This window comes from Nicotiana tabacum, chromosome 7 (assembly GCF_000715075.1).
Source record: "Nicotiana tabacum cultivar K326 chromosome 7, ASM71507v2, whole genome shotgun sequence".
NCBI classification, from domain to species: domain Eukaryota; kingdom Viridiplantae; phylum Streptophyta; class Magnoliopsida; order Solanales; family Solanaceae; genus Nicotiana; species Nicotiana tabacum.
Window position 1 is genome coordinate 45,528,683 of NC_134086.1, and position 23,268 is coordinate 45,551,950.

The window sequence follows — 23,268 nt, forward strand, 5'->3', positions numbered from 1 at the left end:
CAGCTAGGGGTGGAGGTCAGTCAGCTACTAGAGGGGGAGGTCGATCAGGTGGCGGTCAGGCCAGTTTCTATGCACTTCCAGCTAGACCCGATGCTAGGGGTGTGCATTCGAATCGGTTTATCGATAAATCGAATCGATTATTTGTTATCGGTTTATCGATATCATTTTATCAATTTATTGATTTGGATTTCGATTTGGAAATTTTCCTTATCGAGTTATCGATTTCGATTTCGATTTTATCCTCTTCGGTTATCGGTTTATCGATAAACCGATAAGATATACTAAATTTTTCGTTTACCCTTATTCTATAATACCATTTCCTTTACCCTAAGTCCCTAACCCTATTATTTCATCTACCACATTTAAGGAATGATCATATTTAAAGATCAAGGGAATGAAGTTCAAATTAATGGAAAATAGAACTAGTCGTGATGATGTATTTTTATTTTTTTTATACCGTTGGAGGCATACATTTGATCCCTTACTTTAATTTCATTGCAAGTGCTTGTTGACACAATTTTTATGTTATAAACAGCGTTCGCCTTATTTTAGCTTCTTTTTGTCCATATTAGTTAGGCGTGTTTATAGCGATATACTTTCTGTGGAATCCTGCAAATTTTCTTATTGGTGTAATCGATAACCGAATCAATAATCCCCAAAAATTGATAAATCGAAATCGAAAAAATCAAAACCTTATTGAAACGATAACGATAAGCATATGTACAAATCGATAATCGATAAGTAATTATTGATAAGGGTCAAAATCGAATGCACACCCCTACCCAATGCTATTGCTTCCGATGTTGTTATACAGGTATTGTTTCAGTCTACCATAGAGATGTCTCTGTATTATTTGATCCCAGTTCCACCTTTTCTTATGTGTCATCATAATTTGCTCATTATTTGGGTATGCCCCGTGAGTCTCTTGTTTCACCTGTTCATATATCTACCCCAGTATGCGATACTGTTGTTATAAATCATGTGTACCGATCGTGTGTTGTGACTATTGGGGGTCTGGAGGCCTGAGTGGATCTTTTATTATTGTACGGTGGACTTCGATGTTATTTTGGGCATGGATTGTCTATCTCCATGTCGTGCTATTCTGGATTGTCATGCCAAGACAGTGACATTGGCTATACCGAGTATGCCATAGATTGAGTGGCGAGGTTTGACTGATTATGTCCCCAGTAGAGTAATCTCATTCTTGAAAGCCCAGCGTATAGATAGGAATGGTTGTATTTCGTATCTAGCCTTTGTGAGGGATGTCGGCGCGGAGACTCCCAATATTGATTCTGTTCCAGTTGTAAGGGATTTTCCAGATGTGTTTCCTGCAGACCTGCCGGGCATGCCACCGGACAGGGATATTGACTTTCATATTGACCTGGTGCCGGGCACTCAGCTCATTTCTATTCCACCGTATCGTATGGCACTAGCGGAGTTGAAGAAGTTAAAGGAGCAGCTTTAGGAACTCCTTGATAAGGGGTTCATTTGGCCTAGTGTGTCACCTTGGGGTGCGCCAGTTCTATTTGTGAAGAAGAAGGATGGCACAATGAGGATGTACATTGATTATAGGCAATTGAACAAAGTAACAGTTAAGAACAAGTATCATTTGCCTTGCATTGATGATTTATTCGACCAGCTTCAGGGAGCGAGAGTGTTCTCCAAGATTGATCTCCATTCAGGTTATCACCAGTTGAAGATCAGGGACTCGGATATTCTTAAGACGACTTTCAGGACCCAATATGGTAATTATGAGTTCTTGGTGATGTCATTTGGGCTGACCAATGCCCCAACAGCGTTCATGCATTTGATGAACAGTGTGTTCCGGCCTTATCTTGACTCATTTATCATAGTCTTCATTGATGATATTCTGGTGTATTCACGTAGTCAGGAGGAGCACGCGGAGCATCTGAGAGTTGTGTTGCAGAGATTGAGGGAGGAGAAGCTTTATGCAAAATTCTTCAAGTGTGAGTTTTGGCTCATTTCAATGGCTTTCTTGGGGCACGTGGTGTCCAACAAGGGTATTCAAGTTGATCCAAAGAAGATATAGGCGACTCAGAGTTGGCCCAGACCGCCCTCAGCCACAGAGATTCGTAGATTTCTTGGTTTGGCAGGTTATTATCGCCAATTTGTTCAGGGATTCTCATATATCGCATTGCCCTTGACCAAGTTGACTCAGAAGGGTGCTTCATTTGTATAGTCGGAGGAGTGTGAGGAGAGCTTTCAAAAGCTCAAGACAGCCTTGACCACAGCTCCATTGTTAGTTTTGACATAAGCTTCAGGTTCATATACCGTGTATTGTGATGCTTCGAGAGTTGGTATTGGGTGTGTATTGATGCAGGAGGGTAGAGTTATTGCTTATGCTTCTCAGCAGTTGAAGCCCCATGAGAAGAACTACCCCATTCATGATTTGGAGTTGGCTGCCATAGTTCACGCGTTGAAGATTTGGAGGCATTACTTGTATGGTGTGTCTTGTGAGGTGTTTCCCGATCATCGTAGCCTCCAGCACTTGTTCAAGCAGAAGGATTTTAATTTGAGGCAGCAAATATGGTTGCAAATGCCAAAGGATTATGATATCACTATATTGTACCATCCGGGGAAGGCCAATGTGGTGGCCGATGCTTTGAGCCGAAAAGCGGTGAGTATGGGGAGTTTGGCATATATTCCAGTTGGGGAGAGATCTGCTAAACAGGATATTCCTTGCTCATTATCAGACAATCACTTATTCACAAACTTCGTGTGGGGAAAATAGTTTTCATTTCCCATCTCATGGAAAACCCTTTTCGCTCCGCTTAGCCTTATCCCCCTCTAGGGGTATTTTAGTGATAGGTTCTATAGGAACTGGATGATCCTATTTGGTCAAATACCTAGCGACAAACTCCTATGTTCCTTTCATTACGGTATTTCTGAACAAGTTCCTGGATAACAAGCCTAAAGGTTTTCTTCTTGATGAGATCGATATTGATGATAGTGACAATATTGATGATAGTGACAATCTTGATGCTAGTGACGATATCGATCGTGACCTTGATACGGAGCTAGAACTACTAACTAGGATGAATGGACTAACTATGGATATGATAGCAGAAATAGACCGATTTTATATCACCCTTCTATGTTCAGGCCTTGGCCAATCAATTCGTGAGGTTAGATATTTTGGAGCCTAGTGGAGTGTTGGCTTGTGTGGTTTCTCGGTCTTCTTTATATGAGCGTATCAGAGAGCATCAGTATGATGATCCGCATTTGTTGGTCCTTAAGGATAGAGTTCAGTACGATGATGCTAGAGATGTGACTATTGATGATGATGGGATGTTGAGGATGCAGGGTTGGATTTGTGTGCCCAATGTGGATGGGCTTCGGGAGTTGATTCTGGAGGAGGCCTATAGCTCGCGGTATTCCATTCATCTGTGTGTCGCGAAGACGTATTAGGATTTGAGGCAGTATTATTGGTGGAGGAGATTGAAGAAAGACATTGTGGAATTTGTAGTTCGATGTCTCAATTGTTAGCAGGTGAAATATGAGCATCAAAAACCGGGTGGCTTGCTTCAGCGGATAGATATTCTAGAGTGAAACTGGGAGCGGATCACTATGGACATTGTTGTTGGACTTCCACGGACTTTGAAGAAGTTCAATGCTATTTGGGTGATTGTGTATCGGCAGACCAAATCCGCGCACTTCATTCCTCTGTGTACTACCTATTCTTCGGAGCGGTTGGCAGAGATCTATATCCGAAAGATTGTTCATTTGCATGGTGTCCTAGTTTCTATCGTTTCAGATTGGGGCACTCAGTTTACTTCGCAGTTTTGGAGGTTTGTGCAGCGAGACTTGGGTACTCAGGTTGAGTTGAACACAACTTTTCACCCTCAGACGGACAAAGTCCGAGCACACTATTCAGATATTGGTGGACATGTTGCGTGCTTGTGTCATTGATTTTGGAGGGTCATGGGATCAGTTTCTACCACTTGCAAAGTTTTCTTCTAACAATAGCTACCAATCGAGTATTCAGATGGCTCCATATAAGGCTTTGTATAGGAGGCGGTGTAGATCTCCAGTTGGTTGGTTCGAGCCGAGTAAGGCTAGGCTATTTGGGACAGACTTGGTACAGGATGCTTTAGAAAAAGTGAAGGTTATTCGGGAGAGGTTTCGTATAGCGCAGTCGAGACAAAAGAGTTTTGCTGATAGGAAGGTTCGGCATGTGTCCTACATGGTTGGTGAGAAGGTTCTGTTGAAGGTTTCACCCATGAAGGGTGTTATGAGATTTGGCAAGAAGGGTAAATTGAGTCCTCGGTTCATTGGGCCTTTTGATGTGCTTCGTAGGATTAGGGAGGTGGCTTATGAGCTTGCTTTCCACCTAGCTTGTCGAGTGTGCATATGGTATTTCATGTTTCTATGCTCCAGAGGTATATTGGGGATACGTCTCATGTTCTGGTTTCAGCACGGTTCAATTGGATAGTGATTTCACATATGATGTGGAGCCAGTAGCTATTTTGGGTCGTCAGGTTCGAAAGTTGAGATCAAAGGATATAGCTTCAATGAAAGGGCAGTGGAGAGGTCGGCCTGTGGAGGATGCTACCTGGGAGACCGAGCGGGAGATACGGAACAGATATCCTCACCTGTTTGAGGCTTCAGGTACGTTTCTTGACTCGTTCGAGGACGAACATTTGCTTAAGAAGGGGAGGATGTGACGACCCGGCTAGTCCTCTCATAAGTTACCGCTCCGTTTTCCCATTTCTGCTTCTTATTGCTTTGTGTATCGGTTCTATATGTGATCGAGTTGGTTGGCTCGGGTTCGGAAAGGATTTGGCAAGGTTTGGGACACTTAGTCTCTTTTGAGGAAGCTTAAGTTGGAAAAGTCAACTGGATGTTGACTTATGAGTTAGAGGGCTCGGATGTGAGTTCTGATGGTTCGGATAGCTTCAGAAGGTGATTTGAGACTCAGGAACATGATCGGAATGTGTTTTGGCGGTCCAGAGTAGATTTAGGCTTGAATTGGCGATATTGGATTTCTGTCGTTTCCGGTTGATAGGTGAGATTTTGATATAGGGGTCGGACTGGAATTCTGAGAGTTGTAGTAGTTCCGTTGTGTCATTTGGGATGTGTGCGCAAAATTTCAGGTCATTCGGACGTGGTTTGGTTGGGTTTTTTTTATCAAAATTGTAATTTAGAAGATTTTGGAATTCTTAGGCTTGAATCTGATGCGAATTTGGTGTTTTGATGTTGTCTTGAGCGTTTCGAAGGTTGGAACAAGTTTGAATGATGTTATGGGATATGTTGGCATGTTTGTTGAGGTCTCGGGGGCCTCGGGTGAGTTTGGGGTGGTCAATCGGATCATTTCTAGATGTTGAAAATTGCAGAAAATTGTTGTTCAATGTTGCAGAGAAATGGCCTTCGCGTTCTCTAGGGCCAGGTCGCGTTCGCGTAAGAGGATTTTTGGTCAAAGTTAATTTGTGCTTCGCAAACGCGAGGTGTCGACCGCATTCGCGAAGAAGGAATTGAAGCCTGGGCAGAATGTTTAAATAGTCATGTTGTCCGCAATTTTGGGGTTTATTTCCTCCATTTTTGAGTGATTTTGGAACATTTTGATGAGGATTGAAGAGGGATTCAATGGGAAACACTTAGGGGTAAGATTCATGGACTTAAACTTGATTCTAATGTGAATTCTACCTAATTAATCATGGAAATTAAGCCTAAAATTGAAGAACTATGGCTTGAAATTGGAGACCTAGAAATTGGGTTTTGAGGGGTCGTTTGTGGTTGGATTTTGATGCTTTTGGTACGAATGAACTCGGGGAGTGATAAGGAGTCCATTGATGTGATTTCTATCGAAATCCTAGATGTGGGCCCGGGGGTCGGGTTTGGCCAATTTCGGGATTTGTGTTTTAATTTGATCTCTTTCAAGTGGGCTTTGTTCCTTTAGCATATTTTGATGGTTTTGCACTCGTTTTGGTTAGTTTTGGAGCATCCAGAGGTCGATTCGAGGGGCAAAGGCATCACGAGCTAGAGATTTGGATCGGGTAGAGGTGATAAATGATTGTGAATGATGTCCTGAGGGTATGAAACCCCATATTGCACATCGTTGTGCTATATTGAGGTGACGCACATGCTAGATAACGAGCGTGGGGTCGTGCACTATTGGGATTGTGAATTAGTCTGTCCTGAATGACTATTTTACCGCGTATTTGGTTGAAAGCTATTAGCTATCATCATGTGTTTGGGTTGAATGTTGTATTTGGGCCTCGTGCCAACTATTTGAATTCTTAGGGGATTCTTACTGATATATCCTCACTGTTTTGACTTTATACTTGTACTCAGTCATTTTATATTCTACTGTTTTCATAACTCAGCCATGTTTACTCTGCTTTAACACTTCAATGATATTTTGGGCTGAGCACCATGTTTTACTATTGCCCGAGTGGCTTGTGAGGATTTTGACCGAGTAAGGCCTAGGGCCTATATTGTGAGGAAACACCTGATTATGATTATAAGGCCGAGGGCCTGAGATTTGTATGCCACGAGATGGCTTTTTTATATGAGGCCGAGAGCCTAGTGATGATTCCACGAGATGGCTTGATATTGCGCTTGGGCCATTAGGTCCCCTCCAGGAGTCTGCACACCCCCAATGAGCGCGGGTACCTATTGTGATGTGAGATATAGCCCGAGGGGCTGGTTTTGTTTCTGAGATATTGCCCGAGGGGAGGATTTGTTCACATTGTGCCCGAAGGGCGATCCTTTATGTGTTTATCTTTCCTGTTTGCCTGTCATTTACTTGCTTAATTGTTAAAAAGGCATTTTATGAAGTATAAACTGAACTCACTGACTTTACACATATTTACTGCTTCATTGTTTTTACTAGCTTTTACTGCTTCCTTATAGCCTGTTATGTGCCTTACGTGATTTCGTACTTCTCAGTCTTTATTTATGATTATTACTCACTGAGTTGGAGTACTTACTTTACTCTCTGCACCCCGTGTGCAGATTCAGGCATTGCTGATCCTGCTAGCGAGGGTTGAGAGCTCCCGACAGATTTCGGAGTTCACGAAGTCGCTGCTTGGCATCCATAGTCCCGTGTTTCTCCCCCTTATCTCATTTCTTTTCCCTATTTAGTGTTTTTGTAATAGTTGTGTAGACTCTTCAGACTTGTAGTAGATTGATAGATGCTCATGACTAGTGACACCCCAATGTCGGGCCGTGTTGGTTTTAATTCCGCAAACTGTGTTGTTCACTGCTTATTTTGGGTTTTATCATGTTTAAGACTTAATGTGTATTATCTTAAATTGCTAATTTTGAATTGGGAATGTGTCGGTTGGCCTTGTCTTCACGAGAGGCGCTATCACGACCGGGTCCGGGTTTAGGATCATGACAGGAAATGAGCCAAAAATGACTAACACCCGCAATAAATGAAGGTCTCTGCTTCAGTGATTTCCGCATCTGCAGTCCTGGGCCGCACATGCGCCACCGCATCTGCGGAAATTCAGCTGGGCCACTTCTGCGTGGAGAAAACCGCTTTTACGGAAGATTAGCCGCTTCTGCAACTTTGGGCTTGGCCTGCTTCTGCGAGAGCATGACCACTTCTGTTGTCTTGCACGTGCGGCTGACCAACCGCAGGTGCGGTTATGACAGAAGACTGGAGCTTCAACTCCTTTCCAAATTTTCCAACTTTACTCGAGCCTTGTCTGATTGACGCTCGGGGCCTTCAGGCCCCGCCCGAATGTACTGACAAGTTTGAAATCATAAAACGGACTCGCTTGAACCATCGGAATTCCCGAAACAACACTAAATCTAAGAATCACCCCCTAAAACCAATTGAATCGAACTTATGAACTTCAAGTCCTTCAATTTACTTCTAATGCGACGAAACACACTTATACCACTCGGATTGACACCAAGTTTTGCGTGCAAGTCTTAAATGGCAATAAAGAACTATTCCCAATCTCGGAACTCTGTTTGAAACTTGATAACACAAAAACCCTCTCCAAACCAAATAATTAAGAACTTCAAAATTCTTAAGGAATCAACTTTCACCACTAGGCACCAAAACGCTCCCAGATCATCCAAAACCCGATCCAGACATACGTCCATGTCCGAAATCATCATACGAACCTGTTGGAATATTCAAATCCGGATTCTGAGGTCGTTTGCTCAAAACATTGACCAAAGTCAAACTTAGCCTTTCAAGCCAACCTTGAGGAACTAAGTGGCCCGATTTCAATCCAAACTCTTCCAAATCCTAAACCAACCATTCCCACAGGTCATAAATCAGTAAAAGAAAGTAGGAGAAGTCTTATCTAGGGGATCGGGGTTTTAAAAAAGCAAAATGAACAATCAGGTTGTTACATTCTCTACCTCTTACACAAACGTTCATCCTCGAACGGGTTTAGATTCATACCTGAAGTGTCGAATAAGCATGGATATCTACTCCGCATGTCCTCCTTGGACTCCCAGGTCGCCCCCTCAACTGGTTGGCCCCTCCACTGGACCTTTACTGCAAAAACCCTCTTGGACCTCAACTGGCGCTCCTGCCTATCAACAATGGCAACTGGCTCCTCCTCGTAACCCAATCTCTCGTCTAGCTGAATAGTGCTAAAGTCTAGCACATGGGACAGGTCAGCATGATACCTTCGAAGCATAGACACGTGAAAAACTAGACGAACTCCTAATAAGGTGGGAGGTAAAGCAAGCTCGTAAGCAACCTCTCCAACTCTCCTTAACACCTCCAATGGGTCAATAAACCTTAGATTCAACTTGCCTTTCTTCCATAATCTCATAATACCCCTAATTGGAGAGACTTTCAAGAGGACCTTCTTGCCGATCATGTGATGACCTGGCTAGTCGTCTCATGAGGTACCGCTCTATTTTCCCAATTTCTTCTTCTTTATCCTTTGTTTATCCGTGTTATGTGATATCGAATTATTCGGATCGGGTCCGGAAGGAATTTGGTAAGGTTTGAGACACTTAGTCTCATTTGAAGGAGCTTAAGTTGGAAAAGTCAGTCGGATGTTGACTTATATGTTAGAGGGATCAGAATTCCGATGGTTTGGTTAGCTTCGGGAGGTGATTTGTGACTTAGGAGTGTGATCGGAATTAGTTTTAGAGGTTCGGAGTAGATTTAGGCTTGAATTGGTGAAGTTGATATTTTGGCAATTTTCGGTCGATAGGCGAGATTTTAAAATAGGGGTCGGAATAGAATTTAGAGAATTTCATTAGTTTTGTTGTATCATTTGGGATGTGTATGCAAAATTTCAGGTCATTCGAACATGGTTTGGTTAGGTTTTTTATCAAAAGCGTAATTCAGAAGATTTTAGAAAGATTGGCTTGAATCCGATGTGTTTTGAGTGATTTGATGTTGTTTAAGGTGTTTTGGTGATTGGAACAAGTTTGAATAAGGTATTAGGATGTGTTCGTGCCTTTGGTTGAGGTCCCAGGGCCTAGGGTGAGTTTCGGGTTGTCATTCGGATCATTTTGAAGTTGAGAAATTGCAGAAAATCCGTTCAACTGTTGCAGGGATTTTACCCTTCGCGTTCGCGAAGAGTCAGTTGGGGAAGGCAAAGATTAAGCCTTCACGTTCGCGATGGGAACTCCGCGTTTATGAAGGGCTGAGGATTGGTGCATCGCGTTCGCAGTATAGGTGTCGCGTTCGCATAGAAGGAATGGTGAGGCTGAGCTTTAGTGCGTTTAACTCATCGCGTTCGCGATGGGCTGAACGCATTCGCGGAGGTTTGTCTAGGTAAAGCATCGCATTCGTGATGGTTGTGTCGCATTCGCGAAAGAAGATTTTGGTCAAAATTATTTTTGTTCTTCGCGAACACGAGGCTTTGACCGCGTTCGCGAAGAAGGAATTTATGACCCGGCAAAAAGTTTTAAAACTCGTCTTGTCCGTGAGGATTAGGTTTATTTCCTCCATAGCTGGTCATTTTGGGAGATTTTTGAAGGAGATTGAAGAGGGATTCAAGGGGAATCATTGGGAGGTAAGATTCTTGGACTTAAAACTCGATTATTATGTGAATTCCACCTCGAAAGTCATGGAATCTAAGCCTAAAATTGAAGAACTAGGGCTTGGAAATTTAGACTTTTGATTGGGGATTTGAAGGACCATTTGGGGTCGGATTTAAGAAATTTTGATATATATGAACTCGTGGGAAGATAAGGAATCTATTGGTGTAAAAAATTTTGAATTTCTTTGGTAATTTCAGGATTTGTGCCCTTTATTGATTGTTTTCGCTTAGGCTTTGTTCCCTTAGCATATTTTGACGTCCTCGTTATGATTTTGGATAGATTCCACGCACGTGGAGGCCGATTCGAGGGGAATAGGCATCGCGAGCTAGAGATTTAGCCGGTTCGAGGTGAGTAATGATTGTATATGATGTCTGAGGATTTGAAACACCATATTGCACATCGTAGGTCTATATTGAGGTGAGGCACACGCTTGATGACGAGCGTGAGTTTGTGCACTATTGGGGATTGTGACTTGGTCCGTCCCGATTGATGATTTTACCGCGTATTTGATTGCAAACTATTTGCTATCATCATTATTTGGGCTGAACGCCATATTTGGGACTAGTACCAACTATTTGAACACTTCGGGGATTTTTATTATTATTTCCTCACTGTTTTGACTTTATACTTGAACTCAGTCATGTTATTTTCTACTGTTTTACTACTCAGCCATGTTTACTCAGTTTAATACTTAAATGACATTTTAAATGATGTTTTGGCTGAGAAACACTGTTTTACTATTTCCCAAGGGACTTGTGAGGATTTTTGACTGAGTAAGGCCCAGGGCCTATGTTGTGAGAAAACACTAATACTGATTTGAGGTCGAGGGCATGAGATATGTATGCCACGAGGTGGCTTGATTGATATGAGGCCGAGGGCCTAGTTTGATGCCACGAGATGGCTTGTTATTGTGCTTGGGCCGTAAGGGGCCCCTCCAGGAGTCTGCATACCCCCAGTGAGCGTGGGTACCCATTGTGATGTAAGATTGAGCCCGAGGGGCTGGTATTGTTCTGAGATGTTGCCCAAGGAGCGGATTTATTGATACTGTGCCTGAGGGGCAAACTTCTAATTATTTACTTTGCCTTAACTGCCTGTCAATTACGTGTCTACTTGTTGAAAAAGGATTGTTACTTAACTTTTCGCTGGTTTACTGATTTTAAATGGTTTTACTGCTTCATTATAGAATGCCTTGTGTCTTACATGTTTTCTTACTTTTAGTCGTTATTTACATTTGTTACTCACTGAGTTGGAGTACTCACTTTACTCCCTACACCTCGTATGCAGATTCAGGCGTAGCTGGTCCCGCTCTCGAGTGCTGATTCATTCCAGCTTCAGGTGGATCTCGAGGAGATTTTAGGTAGCTGTTGGCATTCCAACCTGGAGCTCCTCCCTATCTCTTTTCCTTTATGTCCTTTGCTCAGTATTTACACTCTGTAGTTACATTTGAGGATTCCATGTTGTTAGATGCTCGTGACTTGTGACACATCGATTAGGACTGTGTCGGGTTGTATTTCCGCTACTTATTATCATTAAATCATGTTTCAGACTGCTTTTATGTTGCTTAACTGCTTTAACAAGTGAATTGGGTATGAGAGGTGCCATCACGACCGGGTTCGAGGTTAGGGTCGTGACAAGTTGGTATCAGAGCCTAGGTTACATAGGTCTCACGAGTCATGAGCAGGTTTAGTAGAGTCTCGCGGATCGATACAGAGACATCTGTATTTATCCTTGAGAGGCTGCAGAACCTTTAGGAAAAACTTCATATTCTTGAAATTCTTATCGTGCGAACTTGTTGATCCGAGTACTGAAATTCTGTTATTCTATTCTCTCACAGATGGTGAAGACATGCGCTACCGGATAGGGTGGACGACCACCAATGCCACCAGTTGTGGCCACCAGAGGTCGTGGACGCGATCGTGGTCATGGTAGAGGCAGAGCAGCAAGGGCAACACCTATAGATCCACCAGCTGCCTCAGCTCTGGATCAAGCTCCAGCTATGGATGCTCTAACAGCACCAGTTCAGGCACCAGTTGTGCCCATCGTGATTCTGGATCTTCAGGAGGCCTTGGCATAGATCTTGTTAGTTTGCATTGGCCTGCCTCAGGCAGTTTCAGCCACTACAACCGCAGCTACTTCATAGGCTGGGGGAGGCAATCAGACTCCCGCCTCTCGCACACCTAAGCAGGTCATGTAGGGACTTCAGACGCCGAGGCCGCGTCCAGCCCAGCTGGTTGCAACTGCTCAGGACTATGTGGTTCCTGTCAAGCCGGAGTATAAGTAGAGTACGTTGGAAAGATTTGGTAGATTACAGTCAGTGGCGCAGAGGGCGAGGATGCCTAGGGCTTTTTGGATAAGTGTTAGAGGATTCTTCGCACTGTAGGTATTCTGGAGACCAGCGGGGTCGCTTTTATCATCAATCAGTTTTCAGGAGCTGCCTTCACTTGGTGGGACGATTTTGAGAGGCGTAGGCCTATGGCTGCAGCACCCCTTACCTGGCAGCAGTTCTCTGTTCTCTTTCTGGAGAAGTATGTGTTGCAGTCTCGCAGAGAGGAGCTGCGTAGGCAGTTTGAGTGGTTGCATCAGAGGGAGATCACCGTGTCACAGTATGAGTTGAGGTTCTCCGAGTTAGCTCGTCATGCCATTTTGTTGGTCCCGATAGATAAAGCAAGGATTACGAGGTTTGTTGATGGTCTTACTTATCAGCTTTGAATTCTCATGACCAGGGAGAGGGTGACTGGTGCTACTTTCGAGGAGGTTGTGGATATCGCACGTGAGATTGAGTCTATTCGTCTCCAGGAGCAAGAGGAGAGGGAGGCCAAGAGGCCTCGAGGATCTGGCAGTTATAGTGGTACTCCTTCGAGGGGTCAGTTTCAGCACGACAGAGGCCGTTCATTCAGGTCTGCTCAGCCAGCTCGCCCAAGTTATCGTGGGGCATCTTCGGGTCATGGTTATCACGGATCGCAGTAGGGCCAGTCATCACTTAGCTCCCTTCCAGCATAGAGTTCATCACGTGCTCCATTAGCTCAGGGCTCTTCTATGTCGAGTGCATCTGCTAGTCACTCCGGTGCGAGGGGTTCCCTTCAGTCCCCTTCTCTAGCACCTGGGAGTTGTTATGAGTGTGGTGAGATGGGCCACATATGGAGGTAGTGTCCTCGTCGTGTTGCTAGTTCGTCCCAGCAGAGGGGTCAGTCATCGGCTTTAGCGCCAGTTTCTTTGCCACCACCCGCTCAGCCAGCTAGGGTAGAGGTCAGTCAGCCAGGGGTCGCCCTAGAGGGGGAGGTCGATCAGGGGGCGGTCAGGCCCATTTCTATGCACTCCTAGGTAGACCCAATGCTATTGCTTCAAATGTTGTCATTACAAGTATTGTTTCAGTCTGCCACATAGATGGCTCTGTATTATTTGATCCTGGTTCCACCTTTTCTTATGTGTTATCATACTTTGCTCGTTATTTGGGTACGCCCCGTGAGTTTTTTGCTTTACCTGTTCATGTATCTACCCCGATGGGCGATATTGTTGTTGTAGACTGTGTGTGCCGATCGTGTGTGGTGACTATTGGGGGTCTGGAGATCCGAGTGGATCTATTACTATTGAGAATGGTTGATTTTGATGTCATTTTAGGCATGGATTAGTTATCTCCATGTCGTGCTATTCTGTACTGTCACGCTAAGACAGTCACATTGGCTATGATGGGTGTGCCACGAATCGAGTGGTGAGGTGTGACTGATTATGTTCCTAGTAGAGTTATCTCTTTCTTGAAGGCCCAATGTATGATTGGGAAGGGTTGTCTTTCATATCTAGTGTTTGTGAGGAATGTCGGAGCTGAGACTCCCAGTATTGATTCTATTCCAATTGTGAGGGATTTTCCCGATGTATTTCCTATAGACCTGTCGGGCATGCTACCGGATAGGGATATTGATTTTGGTATTGACCTGGTGCCGGGCACTCATCCCATTTCTATTCTGCCGTATCGTATGGCACTAGCGGAGTTGAAGGAGTTAAAGGAGCAACTTCAGGAACTCCTAGATAAGGGGTTCATTTGGCCTAGTGTGTCACCTTGGGGTGCGTCGGTTCTGTTTGTGAAGAAGAAGGATGGCACAATGAGAATGTGCATTGATTATAGGCAATTGAACAAGGTAACAATTAATAACAAGTATCATTTTCCTCGCATTGATGATCTATTTGACCAGCTTCATGGAGCGAGGGTGATCTCCAAGATTGATCTCCGTTCGGGTTATCACCAGTTGAAGATCAGGGATTCGAATATTTTTAAGACAGATTTCAGGACCCGATATGGTCATTATGAGTTCTTGGTGATGTCTTTTGGGCTGACCAATGCCCCAGCAGTGTTCATGCATTTGATGAACAGCGTGTTCCGGCCTTATCTAGATTCATTTGTCATAGTCTTCATTGATGATATTCTATTGTATTCGCGTAGTTAGGAGGAGCATGCGGAGCATTTGAGGGTTGTGTTGCAGATATTGAGAAAGGAGAAGCTTTATGCAAAGTTCTCCAAGTGTGAGATTTTGGCTCAATTCAGTGGCTTTCTTGGGGCACGTGGTGTCTAGCGCAGGTTTTCATGTTGATCCGAAGAAGATAGAGGTGGTTTAGAGTTGGCCCAGACCATCCTCAGCTACCGATATTCACAGCTTTCTTGGTTTAGCAGGCTATTATCGCTGGTTTGTTCAGAGATTCTCATCTATCGAATCGCCCTTGACCAAGTTGACTCAGAAGGGTGCTTCATTTGTATGGTCTGACGAGTGTGAGGAGAGCTTTCAGAAGCTTAAGATAGCTTTGACCACAGCTCCAGTGTTGGTTTTGCCATCAACTTCAGGTTCATATACCATGTATTGTGATGCTTCGAGAGTTGGGATTGGTTGTGTGTTGATGCAGGAGGGTAGAGTTATTGCTTATGCTTCTCATCAGTTGAAGCCTCATAAGAAGAACTACCTCGTTCATGATTTGGAGTTGGCTGCCATAGTTCACGTATTGAAGATTTGGAGGCATTACTTGTATGGCGTATCTTGTGAGGTGTTCACTGATCAATGCAGTCTTCAGCATTTGTTCAAGCAAAAGGATCTTAATTTGATGCTGCATAGATGTTTGGAGTTGCTTAAGGATTATGATATCACTATATTGTACCATCCGAGAAAGGTCAATATGGTGGCCAATGCTTTGAGCCGAAAGATGGTAAGTATGGGGAGTTTGGCATATATTCCAGTTGGGGAGAGACCTCTTGCAGTTGATGTTCAGGCCTTGGCCAATCGGTTTGTGAGGTTGGATATTTCGGAGCCCAGTCGGGTATTGGATTGTGTGGTTTCTCGGTCTTCCTTATATGATCGCATCAGAGAGCGTCAGTATGATGATCCGCATTTGCTAGTCTTTAAGGATAGAGTTCAACATGATGATGCCAGAGATGTGACCACTGGTGATGATGGGGTGTTGAGGATGTAGGGCCGGATTTGTGTGTCCAATGTGGATGGGCTTCGGGAGTTGATTCTGGAGGAGGCCCATACCTCACGGTATTCCATTCATCTGGGTGCCGCGAAGATGTATCAGGATTTGAGGCAGCACTATTGGTGGAGAAGAATGAAGAAAGATATTGTGGGATTTGTTGCCCAGTGCCTCAATTGTCAGCAGGTGAAATATGAGTATCAGAAACCGGGTGGTTTGCTACAGCAAATGGATATTCCTGAGTGGAAGTGGGAGAGGATCACTATGGACTTTGTTGTTGGACTTCCATGTACTTTGAGGAAGTTCGATGCTATTTGGGTGATTGTGGATCGGCTGACCAAGTTCGCGCACTTCATCCCTGTGCGTACTACCTATTCTTCAGAGTGGTTGGTAGAGATCAATATCCGAGAGATTGTTCGTTCGCATGGTGTTCCAGTTTCTATTATTTCAGATAGGGGCACCCAGATTACTTCGCAGTTTTGGAGGTTTGTGCAGCGAGAGTTGGGTACTTAGGTTGAGTTGAGCACAACTTTTCACCCTCAGACGAACGGACAGTCCGAGCATACTATTTAGATATTGGAGGGCATGTTGCGTGCTTGTGTCATTGACTTTTGAGGGTCATGGGATGCGTTTCTACCGCTTGCAGAGTTTGCTCATAAAAATAGTTACCAGTCGAGTATTCAGATGGCTCCATATGAGGCTTTGTATGGGAGGCGGTGTAGATCTCCAGTTGGTTGGTTCGAGCCCGATGAGGCTAGGCTATTGGGGACTGATTTGGTGCAGGATGCTTTGGAGAAGGTGAAGGTGATTCAGTAGAGGCTTCGTACAGCGCAGTCGAGGCAAAAGAGTTATGTTGATAGGGAGGTTCGAGATGTGTCCTACATGGTTAACGAGAAGGTTCTGTTGAAGGTTTCCCCCATGAAGGGTGTTATGAGATTTGGGAAGAAAGGGAAATTGAGTCCGTGGTTTATTGGGCCTTTTAAGGTGCTTTGGATGATTAGGGAGGTGGCTTATGAGCTTGCATTGTCACCCAGCTTGTCGAGTGTGTATCCGGTATTTCATGTTTCTATGCTCCAAAAGTATATTGATGATCCGTCTTATGTTTTGGATTTCAGCACTGTTCAGTTGTATGAGGATTTGACTAATGATGTGGAGCCAGTAGCTAATTTGGGACATCAGGTTCGAAAGTTGAGGTCAAAGGATATAGCTTCAGTAAAAGTGCAGTAGAGAGGTCGGCCCGTGGAGGAGGCTACCTGGGAGACCGAGCGGGAAATGCAGAGCAGATATCCTCACCTGTTTGAGGCGTCAGGTATGTTTCTTGATTCATTCGCGTACGAACGTTTGCTTAAGTTGGGGAGGATGTGACGACCCGGCCAGTCATCTCATGAGGTACCGCTCCATTTACCCCATTTCTACTTCTTTATTCTTTATTTATCCGTGTTATGTGATATTGGGTTGGTCGGATCGAGTCAGAAAGGAATTTGGTAAGGTTTGAGACACTTAGTCTCTTTTGAGGGAGCTTAAGTTGGAAAAGTCAATCGGATGTTGACTTATATGTTAGAGGGCTCGGAAGTGAATTTTGATGGTTCGGTTAGCTTCGGGAGGTGATTTTTGACTTAGGAGTGTGATCGGAATGAGTTTTGGAGGTTCGGAGTAGATTTAGGCTTGAATTGGTGAAGTTGATATTTTGGCGATTTCCGGTCGATAGGTGAGATTTTGATATAAGAGTCAGAATGGACTTCCGAGAGTTTTAATAGTTCCGTTGTGTCATTTTGGATGTGTGTGCAAAATTTTAGGTCATTCGGCCGTGGTTTGGTTGTGTTTTTTATCAAAAGCGTATTTCGGAAGATTTTAGAAAGCTTGGCTTGAATTCGATGTGTTTTGAGTGATTTGATGTTGTTTGAGGTGTTTTGGTGATTGGAACAAGTTTAAATAAGGTATTAGGATGTGTTTGTACCTTTGGTTGAGGTCCCGGGGGCCTTGGGTGAGTTTCGGGTGGTCATTCGGATCATTTTGAAGTTGAGAAATTGTAGAAAATTTGTTCAGTTGTTGTAGGGATTTTACCCTTTGCGTTCGTGAAGAGTCAATTGGGGAAGGCAAAGATTAAGCCTTCGCGTTCGCGATGGGAGCTCCGTGTTCGCGAAGGGCTGAGGATTGGTGCATCGCGTTCGCAGGATAGGTGTCGAGTTCGCATAGAAGGAACGGTGAGGCTGAGCTTCAGTGGATTTAACTCATCGCGTTCGCGATGGGCTGAACGCGTTCGCGGAGGTTTGCCTAGGTAAAGCATTGCGTTCACGATGGCCGTGTCGCATTCGCGAAAGAGGATTTTGGTCAAAATTATTTTTGTCCTTCGCGAATGCGAGGCTTTGACCGCGTTCAGGAAGAAGGAATTTATGCATGGGCAGAAGGTTTTAAAACGCGTCTTGTCCGCGAGGATTAGGTTTATTTCCTCCATAGTTGGTCATTTTGGGAGATTTTCGAAGGACATTGAAGAGGGATTCAAGGGGAATCGTTGGGAGGTAAGATTCATGGACTTAAAACTCGATTATTATGTGAATTCCACCTAGAAAGTCATGGAATCTAAGCCTAAAATTGAAGAACTACAGCCTTGAAATTTAGACTTTTGATTGGGGTTTTAAAGGACCATTTGGGGTCGGATTTGAGAACTTTTGATATGTATGAAATCATGGGAAGATAAGGAATCTATTGGTGTAAAAATTTCTGAATTTCGAGACGTGGGCCGGGGGGTCAGGTTTTGGTATTTTCGGGATTTATACTCTTTATTGATTGTTTTCGCTAGGGTTTTGTTACCTTAGCATATTTTGACGTCCTCGTTCTGATTTTGGATAGATGCGACGCGCGTGGAGGCCGATTCGAGGGGCAAGGGCATCGCGAGCTAGAGATTTAGCCAGTTCGAGGAGAGTAATGATTGTAAATGATGTCTGAGGGTTTGAAACCCCAGATTGCACATCATAGTGCTATATTGGGGTGAGGCATACGCTTGATGACTAGCGTGGGGTCATGCACTATTCAGGATTGTGACTTGGTCCGTCCCGATTGATGATTTTACCGCGTATTTGATTGAAAACTATTTGCTATCATCATTATTTGGGTTGAATGCCATATTTGGGCCTAGTGCCAACTATTTGAACCCTTCGGGCGTTTTTATTGATATTGCCTTACTGTTTTGACTTTATATTTGAACTCAGTCATGTTATTTTCCACTGTTTTACTACTCAGCCATGTTTACTCAATTTAATACTTAAATGACATTTTAAATGATGTTTTGGCTGAGAAACATTGTTTTACTATTTCCTAAGAGACTTGTGAGGATTTTTGACTGAGTAAGGCCCAGGGCCTATGTTGAGAGAAATCACTAATACTGATTTGAGGCCGAGGGCATGAGATATGTACGCCACGAGGTGGCTTGATTGATATGAGACCGAGGGCCTAGTTTGATGCCACGAGATGGCTTGTTATTGTGCTTGGGCCGTAAGGGGCCCCTCCAGGAGTCTGCATACCCCCAGTGAGCGTGGGTACCCATTGTGATGTAAGATTGAGCCCGATGGGCTGGTATTGTTCTGAGATGTTGCCCAAGGAGCGGATTTGTTGATACTGTGCCTGAGGGGCGAACTTCTAATTATTTACTTTGCCTTAACTGCCTGTCAATTACGTGTCTACTTGTTGAAAAATGATTGTTACTTAACTTTTCGCTGGTTTACTGATTTTAAATGGTTTTATTGCTTCATTATAGAATGCCTTGTGCCTTACGTGTTTTCTTACTTTTAGTCGTTATTTACATTTGTTACTCACTGAGTTGGAGTACTCACTTTACTCCCTACACCTCGTATGCAGATTCAGGCGTAGCTGGTCCCGCTCTCGAGTGCTGATTCATTCCAGCTTCAGGTGGATCTCAAGGAGTCTTTAGGTAGTTATTGGCGTTCGCAGCCCGAAGCTCCTCCCTATCTCTTTTCCTTTATGTCCTTAGTTCATTATTTGCACTATGTAGTTACATTTGAGGATTCCGTATTATTAGATGCTCGTGACTTATGACACCCCGGTTAGGGCTGTGTCGGGTTGTATTTCCGCTACTTATTATCATTACATCATGTTTCAGACTGCTTTTATGTTGCTTAACTGCTTCAACAAGTGAATTGGGTATGGTTGGATGGCCTTGTCTTCACGAGAGGCGCCATCACGACCGGGTTCGGGGTTAGGGTCGTGACAGATCATGAATGATACATCATGCGCCTTCTGATACGCATAACTCTTCTGTCTGGACTGAGCTGTGCGAAGCCTTTCCTGAATCAACTTTACCTTTTCCAAGGCACCTTTTACCAGGTCTGTACTGTACAACTTAGCCTCACCAGGCTCAAACCACCCGATATGAGAATGACATCACCGACCATATAAAGCCTCAAATGGAGCCATCTCGATGATGGACTAATAGTTGTTGTTGTAAGCAAACTTTGGCAAGGGAAAGAACTGATCGCACTGCCCTCCAAAGTCAATCACACATGCTCTAAGCATGTCCTCCAAAATATGAACCGTCCGTTCCGACTGTCCGTCGGTCTGAGGATGAAATATTGTGCTGAGCTCCACACGGGTCCCCAACTCACTTTGAACAGCTCTCCAGAAATGGGAAGTGAACTGAGGGCCTCTATTTGATATGATGGAAACAAAAACACCATGCAATCAGACAATTTCCCAAATGTAAATCTGAGCCAACCTCTCTGAAGTATAAGCAATCACAACTGGAATAAAGTGTGCCGACTTGGTTAACCCATCCACAATGACTCACATTGCATCAAACTTCCGTAAGGTCCGGGGCAACCCAACTACGAAGTCCATAGTAATGTGTTCCCACTTCCACTTAGGGATAGGCATCTGCTGAAGTAGGCCTCTGGTGTTCATACTTAACCTGCTGGCAATTCAAACACCTAACCACATACTCCACTATGTCTTTTTTCATCCGCCGCCACCAATAATGCTGCCTCAAGTCACGATACATCTTCGTAGCACCCGGATGAATGGAATACCGTGAACTGTGTGCCTCCTCTAGAATCCTCTCCCTCCAACCATCAACATTAGGAACACATAGGCGACCCTGGAGTCGCAGAACACCATCCTCGCCAATAGAAACCTCTTTGGCACTACCTTGTAGCATTGTCTCTCTTAGAACCGCCAAATGTGGATCATTAAACTGTCGGGCCTTGATCTGCCCCAATAATGAAGACTGAGCAACAATACACGCAAGGAATCAACTGGGCTCTGAAATATCCAACCTCACAAGTCTGTTAGCCAAGGACTGAATGTCCAAGTCTAGTGGCCTCTCTCTACTGGAATGAATGCCAAGTTACCCATACTCTCTGCTTTCCTACTTAAGGCATTCATGACCACATTTGCCTTGCCTAGATGATAAAGAATGGTGATGTCATAATCCTTCAGTAACTCAAGCCATCTACGCTGCCTCAAATTGAGATCCATCTACTTGAACAAATGTTGTAAGTTGCGATGATCAGTATAAACCTCGCATGACACCCCATACAGATAGTGCCTTCATATCTTAAGAGCATGAACAATTGCGGCCAACTCTAAATCATGCACCGGATAATTCTTCTCATGAATCTTTAGCTGACGTAAAGCATATGCAATAACTCACCCCTCCTGCATCAATACACAACCCAATCCAATGCGTAAAGTGTCGCAATATACCATATACATCCTTGAACCGGAAGGCAACACAAGGACTGGTGCTGCAGTCAAAGCCATCTTGAGCTTCTGAAATCTTTCCTTACAATCATTGGACCAGTGGAAAGGAGCACCCTTATGGGTCAATCTAGTCATAGGTGATGCAATAGATGAAAAGCCATGCACGAATCGTGTGTAATAGCCTGTTAACCCCAGGAAACTCTTGATTTTGGTCACTGAAGTAGGACGTGGCCAACTCTGAACTGCCTCAATCTTCTTGGGATCCACCTTAATACCCTCTCCCGACATAATATGCCCCAAGAATGCCACTGACTCTAGCCAAAACGCACACTTGGAGAACTTAGCATATAGCTTCTGCTATCGCAAGGTCTGAAGCACTACTCTCAAATGTTGCTCGTGCTCCCCCAGGCTACGTGAGTATATCAAGATGTCATCAATAAAGATGATGACGAAGGAATAAATATAAGGTCTGAACAGCCTATTCATCAAGTCTATAAATGCCGCTAGAGCATTAGTCAAGCCAAAGGACATAACCAGAAACTCATAATGACCATATCTAGTACGGAAAGCAGTCTTCGGAACATATGAGTACCGAATCCTCAACTGATGGTGCCCTGACCTTAAGTTAATCTTAGAGAACACCCTAGCATCCTGTAACTAGTCGAACGAATCATCAATGCATGGCAACAAGTACTTCTTCTTGATGGTAGCCTTTTTCAACTAGCGGTAATCAATGCACATTCGCATGGTCCCATCCTTCTTCTTTACAAACAACACTGGTGCTCCCCAAGGTGACACACTTGGTCTAACAAACCCCTTTTCTAACAACTACTCAAGCTTCTCCTTCAACTCTTGCGAAGCCATACGGTACGGTGGAATAGATATAGGCTGGGTACCTAGAGCCAAATCAATACAAAAATCAATATCATGATCTGGTGGCATGCTAGGAAGGTTAGAAGGAAACACATCGGCGAACTCCTGGACAACTAGAACCAAATCAATCGTCGAAGACTCTGCGGTGGTATCCCAAACATAAGCTAGATAAGCCAAACACCCCTTCTCGACCATATGTCGAGCCTTTAGAAAAGAAATAACCCGACTAGATGTATCCACTATGGAACCCTTCCACTCCAACCTTGGCAACCCTGGCATTGCTAATGTAACAGTCTTGGCATGGCAATCAAACACGGTGTGATATGGAGCTAACCAATCCATGCCCAAGATGGCCTCAAAGTTGATCATATCGAGCAACGGGAGATCTACTCTAGTCTCAAAAACACAGAATGTAACCACGTATGACCAGTATATCTGATCTACAACAACAGAATCGCCCACAGGAGTGGAAACGTGAACAGGAGTGCCCAAAGGTTTACAAGGAATAACCAGGAAATAAGCAAATAGAGATGACACATATGAATAGGTTGACCCCGGATCAAATAGCACTGAAGCATCTCTACTGTAGACGGAAATAATACCTCTCATAATGGCATCTGAGGCCAATGCATCTGGTCTAGCCAGAAGGGCATAGAATCTGGCTGGAGCGCCAGCTGACTAGCCTCCACCTGAACTGAGAGGTAGCTGGCTGATCTCTCCTTGCCTGGCCTCTACCTCTATGATGGCCTCTACCAGTTTGTCCCTCGCCTCTAGGCAGTTGGGCAACCGGTGCTGTAATCATGGGTTGTTGACCCTGCTACACTACCTTGCCCCATAGCCTAGGACAGTACCTCCTCATATTATCCAGGTCCCCGCACTCGAAACAACCTCGTGATGCGGCGGCCTACTACCTTGATGGCTGACCCTGATGGCCTGTAGATCCATTAGAAGAAGCCTGAATAGTCGGTGGACAATATGAACCCTCCAGCATAGCACTGAAATAGGAACAAAAGAACTCTAGGGACCTGAATACCCACTGGAGGAACCCTGAATAGCTGACGGACGGTAAGAACTCTCTGGTATGGCACTGAAATAGGGGCGCACTGGAGCGCCTCGAGCAGGTGGTGGTGCTAAATATGGGGGCCTGCTAGGCTGACCTCTCCCAAACTGACCTATACCCCTAGCCAGGGTATCTCTGAACTCTCCAGAAAATATAGCCCTCTTGTCCTATTGCATCTG